We start from the raw sequence: 16965 nt of genomic DNA on the forward strand, positions 1-16965 counted from the left end.
GATTCTATGTTGTCTGGTGAGCTTGCAGAGCACTGGGGAAAGGCAGGCAGAAAATTCCTTGCTAGCACCTTCTCTGTGCCTGGGAAGCAGAAGTGTTCACATTGCTTCGCAAGAATCGCTTTTGTGCAGAAAACACTAACACTTGTTCAGAAGGAAAGAAAGCACAGAGCCCCAGATTTTATGTTGTCCTGGAGAGCTTGCAGAGCACTGGGGAAAGGCAGGCAGAGAATTCCCTGATAGCACCTTCTCTGTGCCTGTTCACATTGCTTCGCAGAATCGCTTTTGTGCAGAAAACAGTAACACTTGTTCAGAAGGAAAGAAAGCACAGAGCCCCAGATTCTATGTTGTCCTGGAGAGCTTGCAGAGCACTGGGGAAAGGCAGGCAGAGAATTCCCTGCTAGCACCTTCTCTGTGCCTGGGAAGCAGAAGTGTTCACATTGCTTCGCAGAATCGCCTTTGTGCAGAAAACAGTAACACTTGTTCAGAAGGAAAGAAAGCACAGAGCCCCAGATTTTATGTTGTCCTGGAGAGCTTGCAGAGCACTGGGGAAAGGCAGGCAGAGAATTCCCTGCTAGCACCTTCTCTGTGCCTGGGAAGCAGAAGTGTTCACATTGCTTCGCAGAATCGCTTTTGTGCAGAAAACACTAACACTTGTTCAGAAGGAAAGAAAGCACAGAGCCCCAGATTCTATGTTGTCCTGGAGAGCTTGCAGAGCACTGGGGAAAGGCAGGCAGAGAATTCCCTGCTAGCACCTTCTCTGTGCCTGTTCACATTGCTTCGCAGACTCGCTTTTGTGCAGAAAACACTAACACTTGTTCAGAACGAAAGAAAGCACAGAGCCCCAGATTTGCTGTTGTCCTGGAGAGCTTGCAGAGCACTGGGGAAAGGCAGGCAGAGAATTTCCTGCTAGCACCTTCTCTGTGCCTGGGAAGCAGAAGTGTTCACATTGCTTCGCAAGAATCGCTTTTGTGCAGAAAACACTAACACTTGTTCAGAAGGAAAGAAAGCACAGAGCCCCAGATTTCATGTTGTCTGGTGAGCTTGCAGAGCACTGGGGAAAGGCAGGCAGAGAATTCCTTGCTAGCACCTTCTCTGTGCCTGTTCACATTGCTTCGCAGAATCGCTTTTGTGCAGAAAACAGTAACACTTGTTCAGAAGGAAACAAAGCACAGAGCCCCAGATTTGATGTTGTCCTGGAGAGCTTGCAGAGCACTGGGGAAAGGCAGGCAGAGAATTCCCTGCTAGCACCTTCTCTGTGCCTGTTCACATAGCTTCGCAGAATCGCTTTTGTGCAGAAAACACTAAGACTTGTTCAGAAGGAAAGAAAGCACAGAGCCCCAGATTTTATGTTGTCCTGGAGAGCTTGCAGAGCACTGGGGAAAGGCAGGCAGAGAATTCCCTGCTAGCACCTTCTCTGTGCCTGGGAAGCAGGAGTGTTCACATTGCTTCGCAGAATCGCTTTTGTGCAGAAAACAGTAACACTTGTTCAGAACGAAAGAAAGCACAGAGCCCCAGATTTGCTGTTGTCCTGGAGAGCTTGCAGAGCACTGGGGAAAGGCAGGCAGAGAATTCCCTGCTAGCACCTTGTCTGTGCCTGTTCACATTGCTTCGCAGAATCGCTTTTGTGCAGAAAACACTAACACTTGTTCAGAACGAAAGAAAGCACAGAGCCCCAGATTTGCTGTTGTCCTGGAGAGCTTGCAGAGCACTGGGGAAAGGCAGGCAGAGAATTCCCTGCTAGCACCTTCTCTGTGCCTGGGAAGCAGAAGTGTTCACATTGCTTCGCAAGAATCGCTTTTGTGCAGAAAACACTAACACTTGTTCAGAACGAAAGAAAGCACAGAGCCCCAGATTTGCTGTTGTCCTGGAGAGCTTGCAGAGCACTGGGGAAAGGCAGGCAGAGAATTCCTTGCTAGCACCTTCTCTGTGCCTGGGAAGCAGAAGTGTTCACATTGCTTCGCAGAATCGCTTTTGTGCAGAAAACAGTAACACTTGTTCAGAACGAAAGAAAGCACAGAGCCCCAGATTCTATGTTGTCCTGGAGAGCTTGCAGAGCACTGGGGAAAGGCAGGCAGAGAATTCCCTGATAGCACCTTCTCTGTGCCTGTTCACATTGTTTCGCAGAATCGCTTTTGTGCAGAAAACACTAACACTTGTTCAGAACGAAAGAAAGCACAGAGCCCCAGATTTTATGTTGTCTGGTGAGCTTGCAGAGCACTGGGGAAAGGCAGACAGAAAATTCCTTGCTAGCACCTTCTCTGTGCCTGGGAAGCAAAAGTGTTCACATTGCTTCGCAGAATCGCTTTTGTGCAGAAAACAGTAACACTTGTTCAGAAGGAAAGAAAGCACAGAGCCCCAGATTTTATGTTGTCCTGGAGAGCTTGCAGAGCACTGGGGAAAGGCAGGCAGAGAATTCCCTGATAGCACCTTCTCTGTGCCTGTTCACATTGCTTCGCAGAATCGCTTTTGTGCAGAAAACAGTAACAGTTGTTCAGAAGGAAAGAAAGCACAGAGCCCCAGATTTTATGTTGTCCTGGAGAGCTTGCAGAGCACTGGGGAAAGGCAGGCAGAGAATTCCCTGCTAGCACCTTCTCTGTGCCTGTTCACATTGCTTCGCAGAATCGCTTTTGTGCAGAAAACACTAACACTTGTTCAGAACGAAAGAAAGCACAGAGCCCCAGATTCTATGTTGTCCTGGAGAGCTTGCAGAGCACTGGGGAAAGGCAGGCAGAGAATTCCCTGCTAGCACCTTCTCTGTGCCTGGGAAGCAGAAGTGTTCACATTGCTTCGCAGAATCGCTTTTGTGCAGAAAACAGTAACACTTGTTCAGAACGAAAGAAAGCACAGAGCCCCAGATTCTATGTTGTCCTGGAGAGCTTGCAGAGCACTGGGGAAAGGCAGGCAGAGAATTCCCTGCTAGCACCTTCTCTGTGCCTGTTCACATTGCTTCGCAGAATCGCTTTTGTGCAGAAAACACTAACACTTGTTCAGAACGAAAGAAAGCACAGAGCCCCAGATTTGCTGTTGTCCTGGAGAGCTTGCAGAGCACTGGGGAAAGGCAGGCAGAGAATTTCCTGCTAGCACCTTCTCTGTGCCTGGGAAGCAGAAGTGTTCACATTGCTTCGCAAGAATCGCTTTTGTGCAGAAAACACTAACACTTGTTCAGAAGGAAAGAAAGCACAGAGCCCCAGATTTTATGTTGTCCTGGAGAGCTTGCAGAGCACTGGGGAAAGGCAGGCAGAGAATTCCTTGCTAGCACCTTCTCTGTGCCTGGGAAGCACAAGTGTTCACATTGCTTCGCAGAATCGCTTTTGTGCAGAAAACAGTAACACTTGTTCAGAAGGAAAGAAAGCACAGAGCCCCAGATTCTATGTTGTCCTGGAGAGCTTGCAGAGCACTGGGGAAAGGCAGGCAGAGAATTCCCTGCTAGCACCTTCTCTGTGCCTGGGAAGCAGAAGTGTTCACATTGCTTCGCAAGAATCGCTTTTGTGCAGAAAACAGTAACACTTGTTCAGAACGAAAGAAAGCACAGAGCCCCAGATTTTATGTTGTCCTGGAGAGCTTGCAGAGCACTGGGGAAAGGCAGGCAGAGAATTCCCTGCTAGCACCTTCTCTGTGCCTGTTCACATTGCTTCGCAGAATCGCTTTTGTGCAGAAAACAGTAACACTTGTTCAGAACGAAAGAAAGCACAGAGCCCCAGATTTTATGTTGTCTGGTGAGCTTGCAGAGCACTGGGGAAAGGCAGGCAGAAAATTCCTTGCTAGCACCTTCTCTGTGCCTGGGAAGCAGAAGTGTTCACATTGCTTCGCAAGAATCGCTTTTGTGCAGAAAACAGTAACACTTGTTCAGAAGGAAAGAAAGCACAGAGCCCCAGATTTTATGTTGTCCTGGAGAGCTTGCAGAGCACTGGGGAAAGGCAGGCAGAGAATTCCCTGCTAGCACCTTCTCTGTGCCTGGGAAGCAGAAGTGTTCACATTGCTTCACAGAATCGCTTTTGTGCAGAAAACAGTAACACTTGTTCAGAAGGAAAGAAAGCACAGAGCCCCAGATTTTATGTTGTCCTGGAGAGCTTGCAGAGCACTGGGGAAAGGCAGGCAGAGAATTCCTTGCTAGCACCTTCTCTGTGCCTGGGAAGCAGAAGTGTTCACATTGCTTCGCAGAATCGCTTTTGTGCAGAAAACAGTAACACTTGTTCAGAAGGAAAGAAAGCACAGAGCCCCAGATTCTATGTTGTCCTGGAGAGCTTGCAGAGCACTGGGGAAAGGCAGGCAGAGAATTCCCTGCTAGCACCTTCTCTGTGCCTGTTCACATTGCTTCGCAGAATCGCTTTTGTGCAGAAAACAGTAACACTTGTTCAGAAGGAAAGAAAGCACAGAGCCCCAGATTTTATGTTGTCCTGGAGAGCTTGCAGAGCACTGGGGAAAGGCAGGCAGAGAATTCCTTGCTAGCACCTTCTCTGTGCCTGGGAAGCAGAAGTGTTCACATTGCTTCGCAGAATCGCTTTTGTGCAGAAAACACTAACACTTGTTCAGAAGGAAAGAAAGCACAGAGCCCCAGATTCTATGTTGTCCTGGAGAGCTTGCAGAGCACTGGGGAAAGGCAGGCAGAGAATTCCCTGCTAGCACCTTCTCTGTGCCTGTTCACATTGCTTCGCAAGAATCGCTTTTGTGCAGAAAACACTAACACTTGTTCAGAAGGAAAGAAAGCACAGAGCCCCAGATTCTATGTTGTCCTGGAGAGCTTGCAGAGCACTGGGGAAAGGCAGGCAGAGAATTCCCTGCTAGCACCTTCTCTGTGCCTGTTCACATTGCTTCACAGAATCGCTTTTGTGCAGAAAACACTAACACTTGTTCAGAACGAAAGAAAGCACAGAGCCCCAGATTTGCTGTTGTCCTGGAGAGCTTGCAGAGCACTGGGGAAAGGCAGGCAGAGAATTTCCTGCTAGCACCTTCTCTGTGCCTGGGAAGCAGAAGTGTTCACATTGCTTCGCAAGAATGGCTTTTGTGCAGAAAACACTAAGACTTGTTCAGAAGGAAAGAAAGCACAGAGCCCCAGATTTTATGTTGTCCTGGAGAGCTTGCAGAGCACTGGGGAAAGGCAGGCAGAGAATTCCTTGCTAGCACCTTCTCTGTGCCTGTTCACATTGCTTCGCAGAATCGCTTTTGTGCAGAAAACACTAACACTTGTTCAGAACGAAAGAAAGCACAGAGCCCCAGATTTTATGTTGTCCTGGAGAGCTTGCAGAGCACTGGGGAAAGGCAGGCAGAGAATTCCTTGCTAGCACCTTCTCTGTGCCTGGGAAGCAGAAGTGTTCACATTGCTTCGCAGAATCGCTTTTGTGCAGAAAACAGTAACACTTGTTCAGAAGGAAAGAAAGCACAGAGCCCCAGATTCTATGTTGTCCTGGAGAGCTTGCAGAGCACTGGGGAAAGGCAGGCAGAGAATTCCCTGCTAGCACCTTCTCTGTGCCTGGGAAGCAGAAGTGTTCACATTGCTTCGCAAGAATCGCTTTTGTGCAGAAAACAGTAACACTTGTTCAGAACGAAAGAAAGCACAGAGCCCCAGATTTTATGTTGTCCTGGAGAGCTTGCAGAGCACTGGGGAAAGGCAGGCAGAGAATTCCCTGCTAGCACCTTCTCTGTGCCTGTTCACATTGCTTCGCAGAATCGCTTTTGTGCAGAAAACAGTAACACTTGTTCAGAACGAAAGAAAGCACAGAGCCCCAGATTCTATGTTGTCTGGTGAGCTTGCAGAGCACTGGGGAAAGGCAGGCAGAAAATTCCTTGCTAGCACCTTCTCTGTGCCTGGGAAGCAGAAGTGTTCACATTGCTTCGCAAGAATCGCTTTTGTGCAGAAAACAGTAACACTTGTTCAGAAGGAAAGAAAGCACAGAGCCCCAGATTTTATGTTGTCCTGGAGAGCTTGCAGAGCACTGGGGAAAGGCAGGCAGAGAATTCCCTGATAGCACCTTCTCTGTGCCTGTTCACATTGCTTCGCAGAATCGCTTTTGTGCAGAAAACACTAACACTTGTTCAGAACGAAAGAAAGCACAGAGCCCCAGATTTTATGTTGTCCTGGAGAGCTTGCAGAGCACTGGGGAAAGGCAGGCAGAGAATTCCCTGCTAGCACCTTCTCTGTGCCTGGGAAGCAGAAGTGTTCACATTGCTTCACAGAATCGCTTTTGTGCAGAAAACAGTAACACTTGTTCAGAAGGAAAGAAAGCACAGAGCCCCAGATTTTATGTTGTCCTGGAGAGCTTGCAGAGCACTGGGGAAAGGCAGGCAGAGAATTCCTTGCTAGCACCTTCTCTGTGCCTGGGAAGCAGAAGTGTTCACATTGCTTCGCAGAATCGCTTTTGTGCAGAAAACACTAACACTTGTTCAGAAGGAAAGAAAGCACAGAGCCCCAGATTCTATGTTGTCCTGGAGAGCTTGCAGAGCACTGGGGAAAGGCAGGCAGAGAATTCCCTGATAGCACCTTCTCTGTGCCTGTTCACATTGCTTCGCAAGAATCGCTTTTGTGCAGAAAACACTAACACTTGTTCAGAACGAAAGAAAGCACAGAGCCCCAGATTTGCTGTTGTCCTGGAGAGCTTGCAGAGCACTGGGGAAAGGCAGGCAGAGAATTCCCTGATAGCACCTTCTCTGTGCCTGGGAAGCAGAAGTGTTCACATTGCTTCGCAAGAATCGCTTTTGTGCAGAAAACACTAAGACTTGTTCAGAAGGAAAGAAAGCACAGAGCCCCAGATTTTATGTTGTCCTGGAGAGCTTGCAGAGCACTGGGGAAAGGCAGGCAGAGAATTCCTTGCTAGCACCTTCTCTGTGCCTGTTCACATTGCTTCGCAGAATCGCTTTTGTGCAGAAAACAGTAACACTTGTTCAGAAGGAAAGAAAGCACAGAGCCCCAGATTTTATGTTGTCCTGGAGAGCTTGCAGAGCACTGGGGAAAGGCAGGCAGAGAATTCCCTGCTAGCACCTTCTCTGTGCCTGGGAAGCAGAAGTGTTCACATTGCTTCGCAGAATCGCTTTTGTGCAGAAAACAGTAACAGTTGTTCAGAAGGAAAGAAAGCACAGAGCCCCAGATTTTATGTTGTCCTGGAGAGCTTGCAGAGCACTGGGGAAAGGCAGGCAGAGAATTCCCTGCTAGCACCTTCTCTGTGCCTGTTCACATTGCTTCGCAGAATCGCTTTTGTGCAGAAAACACTAAGACTTGTTCAGAAGGAAAGAAAGCACAGAGCCCCAGATTTGCTGTTGTCCTGGAGAGCTTGCAGAGCACTGGGGAAAGGCAGGCAGAGAATTCCCTGCTAGCACCTTCTCTGTGCCTGTTCACATTGCTTCGCAGAATCGCTTTTGTGCAGAAAACACTAACACTTGTTCAGAAGGAAAGAAAGCACAGAGCCCCAGATTTTATGTTGTCCTGGAGAGCTTGCAGAGCACTGGGGAAAGGCAGGCAGAGAATTCCCTGCTAGCACCTTCTCTGTGCCTGGGAAGCAGGAGTGTTCACATTGCTTCGCAGAATCGCTTTTGTGCAGAAAACAGTAACACTTGTTCAGAACGAAAGAAAGCACAGAGCCCCAGATTTGCTGTTGTCCTGGAGAGCTTGCAGAGCACTGGGGAAAGGCAGGCAGAGAATTCCCTGCTAGCACCTTGTCTGTGCCTGTTCACATTGCTTCGCAGAATCGCTTTTGTGCAGAAAACACTAACACTTGTTCAGAACGAAAGAAAGCACAGAGCCCCAGATTTGCTGTTGTCCTGGAGAGCTTGCAGAGCACTGGGGAAAGGCAGGCAGAGAATTTCCTGCTAGCACCTTCTCTGTGCCTGGGAAGCAGAAGTGTTCACATTGCTTCGCAAGAATCGCTTTTGTGCAGAAAACACTAACACTTGTTCAGAAGGAAAGAAAGCACAGAGCCCCAGATTTGCTGTTGTCCTGGAGAGCTTGCAGAGCACTGGGGAAAGGCAGGCAGAGAATTCCTTGCTAGCACCTTCTCTGTGCCTGGGAAGCAGAAGTGTTCACATTGCTTCGCAGAATCGCTTTTGTGCAGAAAACAGTAACACTTGTTCAGAACGAAAGAAAGCACAGAGCCCCAGATTCTATGTTGTCCTGGAGAGCTTGCAGAGCACTGGGGAAATGCAGGCAGAGAATTCCCTGATAGCACCTTCTCTGTGCCTGTTCACATTGTTTCGCAGAATCGCTTTTGTGCAGAAAACAGTAACACTTGTTCAGAACGAAAGAAAGCACAGAGCCCCAGATTTTATGTTGTCTGGTGAGCTTGCAGAGCACTGGGGAAAGGCAGACAGAAAATTCCTTGCTAGCACCTTCTCTGTGCCTGGGAAGCACAAGTGTTCACATTGCTTCGCAGAATCGCTTTTGTGCAGAAAACAGTAACACTTGTTCAGAAGGAAAGAAAGCACAGAGCCCCAGATTTTATGTTGTCCTGGAGAGCTTGCAGAGCACTGGGGAAAGGCAGGCAGAGAATTCCCTGATAGCACCTTCTCTGTGCCTGTTCACATTGCTTCGCAGAATCGCTTTTGTGCAGAAAACACTAACACTTGTTCAGAAGGAAAGAAAGCACAGAGCCCCAGATTTTATGTTGTCCTGGAGAGCTTGCAGAGCACTGGGGAAAGGCAGGCAGAGAATTCCCTGCTAGCACCTTCTCTGTGCCTGTTCACATTGCTTCGCAGAATCGCCTTTGTGCAGAAAACAGTAACACTTGTTCAGAAGGAAAGAAAGCACAGAGCCCCAGATTTTATGTTGTCCTGGAGAGCTTGCAGAGCACTGGGGAAAGGCAGGCAGAGAATTCCCTGCTAGCACCTTCTCTGTGCCTGTTCACATTGCTTCGCAGACTCGCTTTTGTGCAGAAAACACTAACACTTGTTCAGAACGAAAGAAAGCACAGAGCCCCAGATTTGCTGTTGTCCTGGAGAGCTTGCAGAGCACTGGGGAAAGGCAGGCAGAGAATTTCCTGCTAGCACCTTCTCTGTGCCTGGGAAGCAGAAGTGTTCACATTGCTTCGCAAGAATCGCTTTTGTGCAGAAAACACTAACACTTGTTCAGAAGGAAAGAAAGCACAGAGCCCCAGATTTTATGTTGTCCTGGAGAGCTTGCAGAGCACTGGGGAAAGGCAGGCAGAGAATTCCTTGCTAGCACCTTCTCTGTGCCTGTTCACATTGCTTCGCAGAATCGCTTTTGTGCAGAAAACAGTAACACTTGTTAAGAAGGAAACAAAGCACAGAGCCCCAGATTTGATGTTGTCCTGGAGAGCTTGCAGAGCACCGGGGAAAGGCAGGCAGAGAATTCCCTGATAGCACCTTCTCTGTGCCTGTTCACATAGCTTCGCAGAATCGCTTTTGTGCAGAAAACACTAACACTTGTTCAGAAGGAAAGAAAGCACAGAGCCCCAGATTTTATGTTGTCCTGGAGAGCTTGCAGAGCACTGGGGAAAGGCAGGCAGAGAATTCCCTGCTAGCACCTTCTCTGTGCCTGGGAAGCAGGAGTGTTCACATTGCTTCGCAGAATCGCTTTTGTGCAGAAAACAGTAACACTTGTTCAGAACGAAAGAAAGCACAGAGCCCCAGATTTGCTGTTGTCCTGGAGAGCTTGCAGAGCACTGGGGAAAGGCAGGCAGAGAATTCCCTGCTAGCACCTTGTCTGTGCCTGTTCACATTGCTTCGCAGAATCGCTTTTGTGCAGAAAACACTAACACTTGTTCAGAACGAAAGAAAGCACAGAGCCCCAGATTTGCTGTTGTCCTGGAGAGCTTGCAGAGCACTGGGGAAAGGCAGGCAGAGAATTTCCTGCTAGCACCTTCTCTGTGCCTGGGAAGCAGAAGTGTTCACATTGCTTCGCAAGAATCGCTTTTGTGCAGAAAACACTAACACTTGTTCAGAAGGAAAGAAAGCACAGAGCCCCAGATTTGCTGTTGTCCTGGAGAGCTTGCAGAGCACTGGGGAAAGGCAGGCAGAGAATTCCTTGCTAGCACCTTCTCTGTGCCTGGGAAGCAGAAGTGTTCACATTGCTTCGCAGAATCGCTTTTGTGCAGAAAACAGTAACACTTGTTCAGAACGAAAGAAAGCACAGAGCCCCAGATTCTATGTTGTCCTGGAGAGCTTGCAGAGCACTGGGGAAAGGCAGGCAGAGAATTCCCTGATAGCACCTTCTCTGTGCCTGTTCACATTGTTTCGCAGAATCGCTTTTGTGCAGAAAACACTAACACTTGTTCAGAACGAAAGAAAGCACAGAGCCCCAGATTTTATGTTGTCTGGTGAGCTTGCAGAGCACTGGGGAAAGGCAGACAGAAAATTCCTTGCTAGCACCTTCTCTGTGCCTGGGAAGCAAAAGTGTTCACATTGCTTCGCAGAATCGCTTTTGTGCAGAAAACAGTAACACTTGTTCAGAAGGAAAGAAAGCACAGAGCCCCAGATTTTATGTTGTCCTGGAGAGCTTGCAGAGCACTGGGGAAAGGCAGGCAGAGAATTCCCTGATAGCACCTTCTCTGTGCCTGTTCACATTGCTTCGCAGAATCGCTTTTGTGCAGAAAACAGTAACAGTTGTTCAGAAGGAAAGAAAGCACAGAGCCCCAGATTTTATGTTGTCCTGGAGAGCTTGCAGAGCACTGGGGAAAGGCAGGCAGAGAATTTCCTGCTAGCACCTTCTCTGTGTCTGGGAAGCAGAAGTGTTCACATTGCTTCGCAGAATCGCTTTTGTGCAGAAAACACTAACACTTGTTCAGAACGAAAGAAAGCACAGAGCCCCAGATTTGCTGTTGTCCTGGAGAGCTTGCAGAGCACTGGGGAAAGGCAGGCAGAGAATTTCCTGCTAGCACCTTCTCTGTGCCTGGGAAGCAGAAGTGTTCACATTGCTTCGCAGAATCGCTTTTGTGCAGAAAACACTAACACTTGTTCAGAACGAAAGAAAGCACAGAGCCCCAGATTTGCTGTTGTCCTGGAGAGCTTGCAGAGCACTGGGGAAAGGCAGGCAGAGAATTTCCTGCTAGCACCTTCTCTGTGTCTGGGAAGCAGAAGTGTTCACATTGCTTCGCAAGAATCGCTTTTGTGCAGAAAACACTAACACTTGTTCAGAAGGAAAGAAAGCACAGAGCCCCAGATTTTATGTTGTCCTGGAGAGCTTGCAGAGCACTGGGGAAAGGCAGGCAGAGAATTCCTTGCTAGCACCTTCTCTGTGCCTGGGAAGCAGAAGTGTTCACATTGCTTCGCAGAATCGCTTTTGTGCAGAAAACAGTAACACTTGTTCAGAACGAAAGAAAGCACAGAGCCCCAGATTCTATGTTGTCCTGGAGAGCTTGCAGAGCACTGGGGAAAGGCAGGCAGAGAATTCCCTGCTAGCACCTTCTCTGTGCCTGGGAAGCAGAAGTGTTCACATTGCTTCACAAGAATCGCTTTTGTGCAGAAAACAGTAACACTTGTTCAGAACGAAAGAAAGCACAGAGCCCCAGATTTTATGTTGTCCTGGAGAGCTTGCAGAGCACTGGGGAAAGGCAGGCAGAGAATTCCCTGCTAGCACCTTCTCTGTGCCTGTTCACATTGCTTCGCAGAATCGCTTTTGTGCAGAAAACAGTAACACTTGTTCAGAACGAAAGAAAGCACAGAGCCCCAGATTCTATGTTGTCTGGTGAGCTTGCAGAGCACTGGGGAAAGGCAGGCAGAAAATTCCTTGCTAGCACCTTCTCTGTGCCTGGGAAGCAGAAGTGTTCACATTGCTTCGCAAGAATCGCTTTTGTGCAGAAAACACTAACACTTGTTCAGAAGGAAAGAAAGCACAGAGCCCCAGATTTTATGTTGTCCTGGAGAGCTTGCAGAGCACTGGGGAAAGGCAGGCAGAGAATTCCCTGATAGCACCTTCTCTGTGCCTGTTCACATTGCTTCGCAGAATCGCTTTTGTGCAGAAAACACTAACACTTGTTCAGAACGAAAGAAAGCACAGAGCCCCAGATTCACTGTTGTCCTGGAGAGCTTGCAGAGCACTGGGGAAAGGCAGGCAGAGAATTCCCTGCTAGCACCTTCTCTGTGCCTGGGAAGCAGAAGTGTTCACATTGCTTCACAGAATCGCTTTTGTGCAGAAAACAGTAACACTTGTTCAGAAGGAAAGAAAGCACAGAGCCCCAGATTTTATGTTGTCCTGGAGAGCTTGCAGAGCACTGGGGAAAGGCAGGCAGAGAATTCCTTGCTAGCACCTTCTCTGTGCCTGGGAAGCAGAAGTGTTCACATTGCTTCGCAGAATCGCTTTTGTGCAGAAAACAGTAACACTTGTTCAGAAGGAAAGAAAGCACAGAGCCCCAGATTTTATGTTGTCCTGGAGAGCTTGCAGAGCACTGGGGAAAGGCAGGCAGAGAATACCTTGCTAGCACCTTCTCTGTGCCTGGGAAGCAGAAGTGTTCACATTGCTTCGCAGAATCGCTTTTGTGCAGAAAACACTAACACTTGTTCAGAAGGAAAGAAAGCACAGAGCCCCAGATTCTATGTTGTCCTGGAGAGCTTGCAGAGCACTGGGGAAAGGCAGGCAGAGAATTCCCTGCTAGCACCTTCTCTGTGCCTGTTCACATTGCTTCGCAAGAATCGCTTTTGTGCAGAAAACACTAACACTTGTTCAGAAGGAAAGAAAGCACAGAGCCCCAGATTCTATGTTGTCCTGGAGAGCTTGCAGAGCACTGGGGAAAGGCAGGCAGAGAATTCCCTGCTAGCACCTTCTCTGTGCCTGTTCACATTGCTTCACAGAATCGCTTTTGTGCAGAAAACACTAACACTTGTTCAGAACGAAAGAAAGCACAGAGCCCCAGATTTGCTGTTGTCCTGGAGAGCTTGCAGAGCACTGGGGAAAGGCAGGCAGAGAATTTCCTGCTAGCACCTTCTCTGTGCCTGGGAAGCAGAAGTGTTCACATTGCTTCGCAAGAATGGCTTTTGTGCAGAAAACACTAAGACTTGTTCAGAAGGAAAGAAAGCACAGAGCCCCAGATTTTATGTTGTCCTGGAGAGCTTGCAGAGCACTGGGGAAAGGCAGGCAGAGAATTCCTTGCTAGCACCTTCTCTGTGCCTGTTCACATTGCTTCGCAGAATCGCTTTTGTGCAGAAAACAGTAACACTTGTTCAGAAGGAAAGAAAGCACAGAGCCCCAGATTTTATGTTGTCCTGGAGAGCTTGCAGAGCACTGGGGAAAGGCAGGCAGAGAATTCCCTGCTAGCACCTTCTCTGTGCCTGGGAAGCAGAAGTGTTCACATTGCTTCGCAGAATCGCTTTTGTGCAGAAAACAGTAACACTTGTTCAGAACGAAAGAAAGCACAGAGCCCCAGATTCTATGTTGTCCTGGAGAGCTTGCAGAGCACTGGGGAAAGGCAGGCAGAGAATTCCCTGCTAGCACCTTCTCTGTGCCTGTTCACATTGCTTCGCAGAATCGCTTTTGTGCAGAAAACACTAACACTTGTTCAGAACGAAAGAAAGCACAGAGCCCCAGATTTGCTGTTGTCCTGGAGAGCTTGCAGAGCACTGGGGAAAGGCAGGCAGAGAATTCCCTGCTAGCACCTTCTCTGTGCCTGTTCACATTGCTTCGCAGAATCGCTTTTGTGCAGAAAACACTAACACTTGTTCAGAAGGAAAGAAAGCACAGAGCCCCAGATTTTATGTTGTCCTGGAGAGCTTGCAGAGCACTGGGGAAAGGCAGGCAGAGAATTCCCTGCTAGCACCTTCTCTGTGCCTGGGAAGCAGGAGTGTTCACATTGCTTCGCAGAATCGCTTTTGTGCAGAAAACAGTAACACTTGTTCAGAACGAAAGAAAGCACAGAGCCCTAGATTTGCTGTTGTCCTGGAGAGCTTGCAGAGCACTGGGGAAAGGCAGGCAGAGAATTCCCTGCTAGCACCTTCTCTGTGCCTGTTCACATTGCTTCGCAGAATCGCTTTTGTGCAGAAAACAGTAACACTTGTTCAGAACGAAAGAAAGCACAGAGCCCCAGATTTTATGTTGTCCTGGAGAGCTTGCAGAGCACTGGGGAAAGGCAGACAGAAAATTCCTTGCTAGCACCTTCTCTGTGCCTGGGAAGCACAAGTGTTCACATTGCTTCGCAGAATCGCTTTTGTGCAGAAAACAGTAACACTTGTTCAGAAGGAAAGAAAGCACAGAGCCCCAGATTTTATGTTGTCCTGGAGAGCTTGCAGAGCACTGGGGAAAGGCAGGCAGAGAATTCCCTGATAGCACCTTCTCTGTGCCTGTTCACATTGCTTCGCAGAATCGCTTTTGTGCAGAAAACACTAACACTTGTTCAGAAGGAAAGAAAGCACAGAGCCCCAGATTTTATGTTGTCCTGGAGAGCTTGCAGAGCACTGGGGAAAGGCAGGCAGAGAATTCCCTGCTAGCACCTTCTCTGTGCCTGTTCACATTGCTTCACAGAATCGCTTTTGTGCAGAAAACAGTAACACTTGTTCAGAAGGAAAGAAAGCACAGAGCCCCAGATTTTATGTTGTCCTGGAGAGCTTGCAGAGCACTGGGGAAAGGCAGGCAGAGAATTCCCTGCTAGCACCTTCTCTGTGCCTGGGAAGCAGAAGTGTTCACATTGCTTCGCAGAATCGCTTTTGTGCAGAAAACAGTAACACTTGTTCAGAAGGAAAGAAAGCACAGAGCCCCAGATTTTATGTTGTCCTGGAGAGCTTGCAGAGCACTGGGGAAAGGCAGGCAGAGAATTCCTTGCTAGCACCTTCTCTGTGCCTGGGAAGCAGAAGTGTTCACATTGCTTCGCAGAATCGCTTTTGTGCAGAAAACAGTAACACTTGTTCAGAAGGAAAGAAAGCACAGAGCCCCAGATTCTATGTTGTCCTGGTGAGCTTGCAGAGCACTGGGGAAAGGCAGGCAGAGAATTCCCTGCTAGCACCTTCTCTGTGCCTGTTCACATTGCTTCGCAGAATCGCTTTTGTGCAGAAAACAGTAACACTTGTTCAGAAGGAAAGAAAGCACAGAGCCCCAGATTTTATGTTGTCCTGGAGAGCTTGCAGAGCACTGGGGAAAGGCAGGCAGAGAATTCCTTGCTAGCACCTTCTCTGTGCCTGGGAAGCAGAAGTGTTCACATTGCTTCGCAGAATCGCTTTTGTGCAGAAAACACTAACACTTGTTCAGAAGGAAAGAAAGCACAGAGCCCCAGATTCTATGTTGTCCTGGAGAGCTTGCAGAGCACTGGGGAAAGGCAGGCAGAGAATTCCCTGATAGCACCTTCTCTGTGCCTGTTCACATTGCTTCGCAAGAATCGCTTTTGTGCAGAAAACACTAACACTTGTTCAGAAGGAAAGAAAGCACAGAGCCCCAGATTCTATGTTGTCCTGGAGAGCTTGCAGAGCACTGGGGAAAGGCAGGCAGAGAATTCCCTGCTAGCACCTTCTCTGTGCCTGTTCACATTGCTTCGCAGAATCGCTTTTGTGCAGAAAACACTAACACTTGTTCAGAAGGAAAGAAAGCACAGAGCCCCAGATTTTATGTTGTCCTGGAGAGCTTGCAGAGCACTGGGGAAAGGCAGGCAGAGAATTCCCTGCTAGCACCTTCTCTGTGCCTGTTCACATTGCTTCACAGAATCGCTTTTGTGCAGAAAACACTAACACTTGTTCAGAACGAAAGAAAGCACAGAGCCCCAGATTTGCTGTTGTCCTGGAGAGCTTGCAGAGCACTGGGGAAAGGCAGGCAGAGAATTTCCTGCTAGCACCTTCTCTGTGCCTGGGAAGCAGAAGTGTTCACATTGCTTCGCAAGAATCGCTTTTGTGCAGAAAACACTAAGACTTGTTCAGAAGGAAAGAAAGCACAGAGCCCCAGATTTTATGTTGTCCTGGAGAGCTTGCAGAGCACTGGGGAAAGGCAGGCAGAGAATTCCTTGCTAGCACCTTCTCTGTGCCTGTTCACATTGCTTCGCAGAATCGCTTTTGTGCAGAAAACAGTAACACTTGTTCAGAAGGAAAGAAAGCACAGAGCCCCAGATTTTATGTTGTCCTGGAGAGCTTGCAGAGCACTGGGGAAAGGCAGGCAGAGAATTCCCTGCTAGCACCTTCTCTGTGCCTGGGAAGCAGAAGTGTTCACATTGCTTCGCAGAATCGCTTTTGTGCAGAAAACAGTAACACTTGTTCAGAACGAAAGAAAGCACAGAGCCCCAGATTTGCTGTTGTCCTGGAGAGCTTGCAGAGCACTGGGGAAAGGCAGGCAGAGAATTCCCTGCTAGCACCTTCTCTGTGCCTGTTCACATTGCTTCGCAGAATCGCTTTTGTGCAGAAAACACTAACACTTGTTCAGAACGAAAGAAAGCACAGAGCCCCAGATTTTATGTTGTCCTGGAGAGCTTGCAGAGCACTGGGGAAAGGCAGGCAGAGAATTCCTTGCTAGCACCTTCTCTGTGCCTGGGAAGCAGAAGTGTTCACATTGCTTCGCAGAATCGCTTTTGTGCAGAAAACAGTAACACTTGTTCAGAACGAAAGAAAGCACAGAGCCCCAGATTCTATGTTGTCCTGGAGAGCTTGCAGAGCACTGGGGAAATGCAGGCAGAGAATTCCCTGATAGCACCTTCTCTGTGCCTGTTCACATTGTTTCGCAGAATCGCTTTTGTGCAGAAAACAGTAACACTTGTTCAGAACGAAAGAAAGCACAGAGCCCCAGATTTTATGTTGTCTGGTGAGCTTGCAGAGCACTGGGGAAAGGCAGACAGAAAATTCCTTGCTAGCACCTTCTCTGTGCCTGGGAAGCACAAGTGTTCACATTGCTTCGCAGAATCGCTTTTGTGCAGAAAACAGTAACACTTGTTCAGAAGGAAAGAAAGCACAGAGCCCCAGATTTTATGTTGTCCTGGAGAGCTTGCAGAGCACTGGGGAAAGGCAGGCAGAGAATTCCCTGATAGCACCTTCTCTGTGCCTGTTCACATTGCTTCGCAGAATCGCTTTTGTGCAGAAAACACTAACACTTGTTCAGAAGGAAAGAAAGCACAGAGCCCCAGA

This window comes from Strix aluco, unplaced genomic scaffold (genome assembly GCF_031877795.1).
Source record: "Strix aluco isolate bStrAlu1 unplaced genomic scaffold, bStrAlu1.hap1 HAP1_SCAFFOLD_60, whole genome shotgun sequence".
In the NCBI taxonomy this organism is placed as follows: Eukaryota; Metazoa; Chordata; class Aves; order Strigiformes; family Strigidae; genus Strix; species Strix aluco.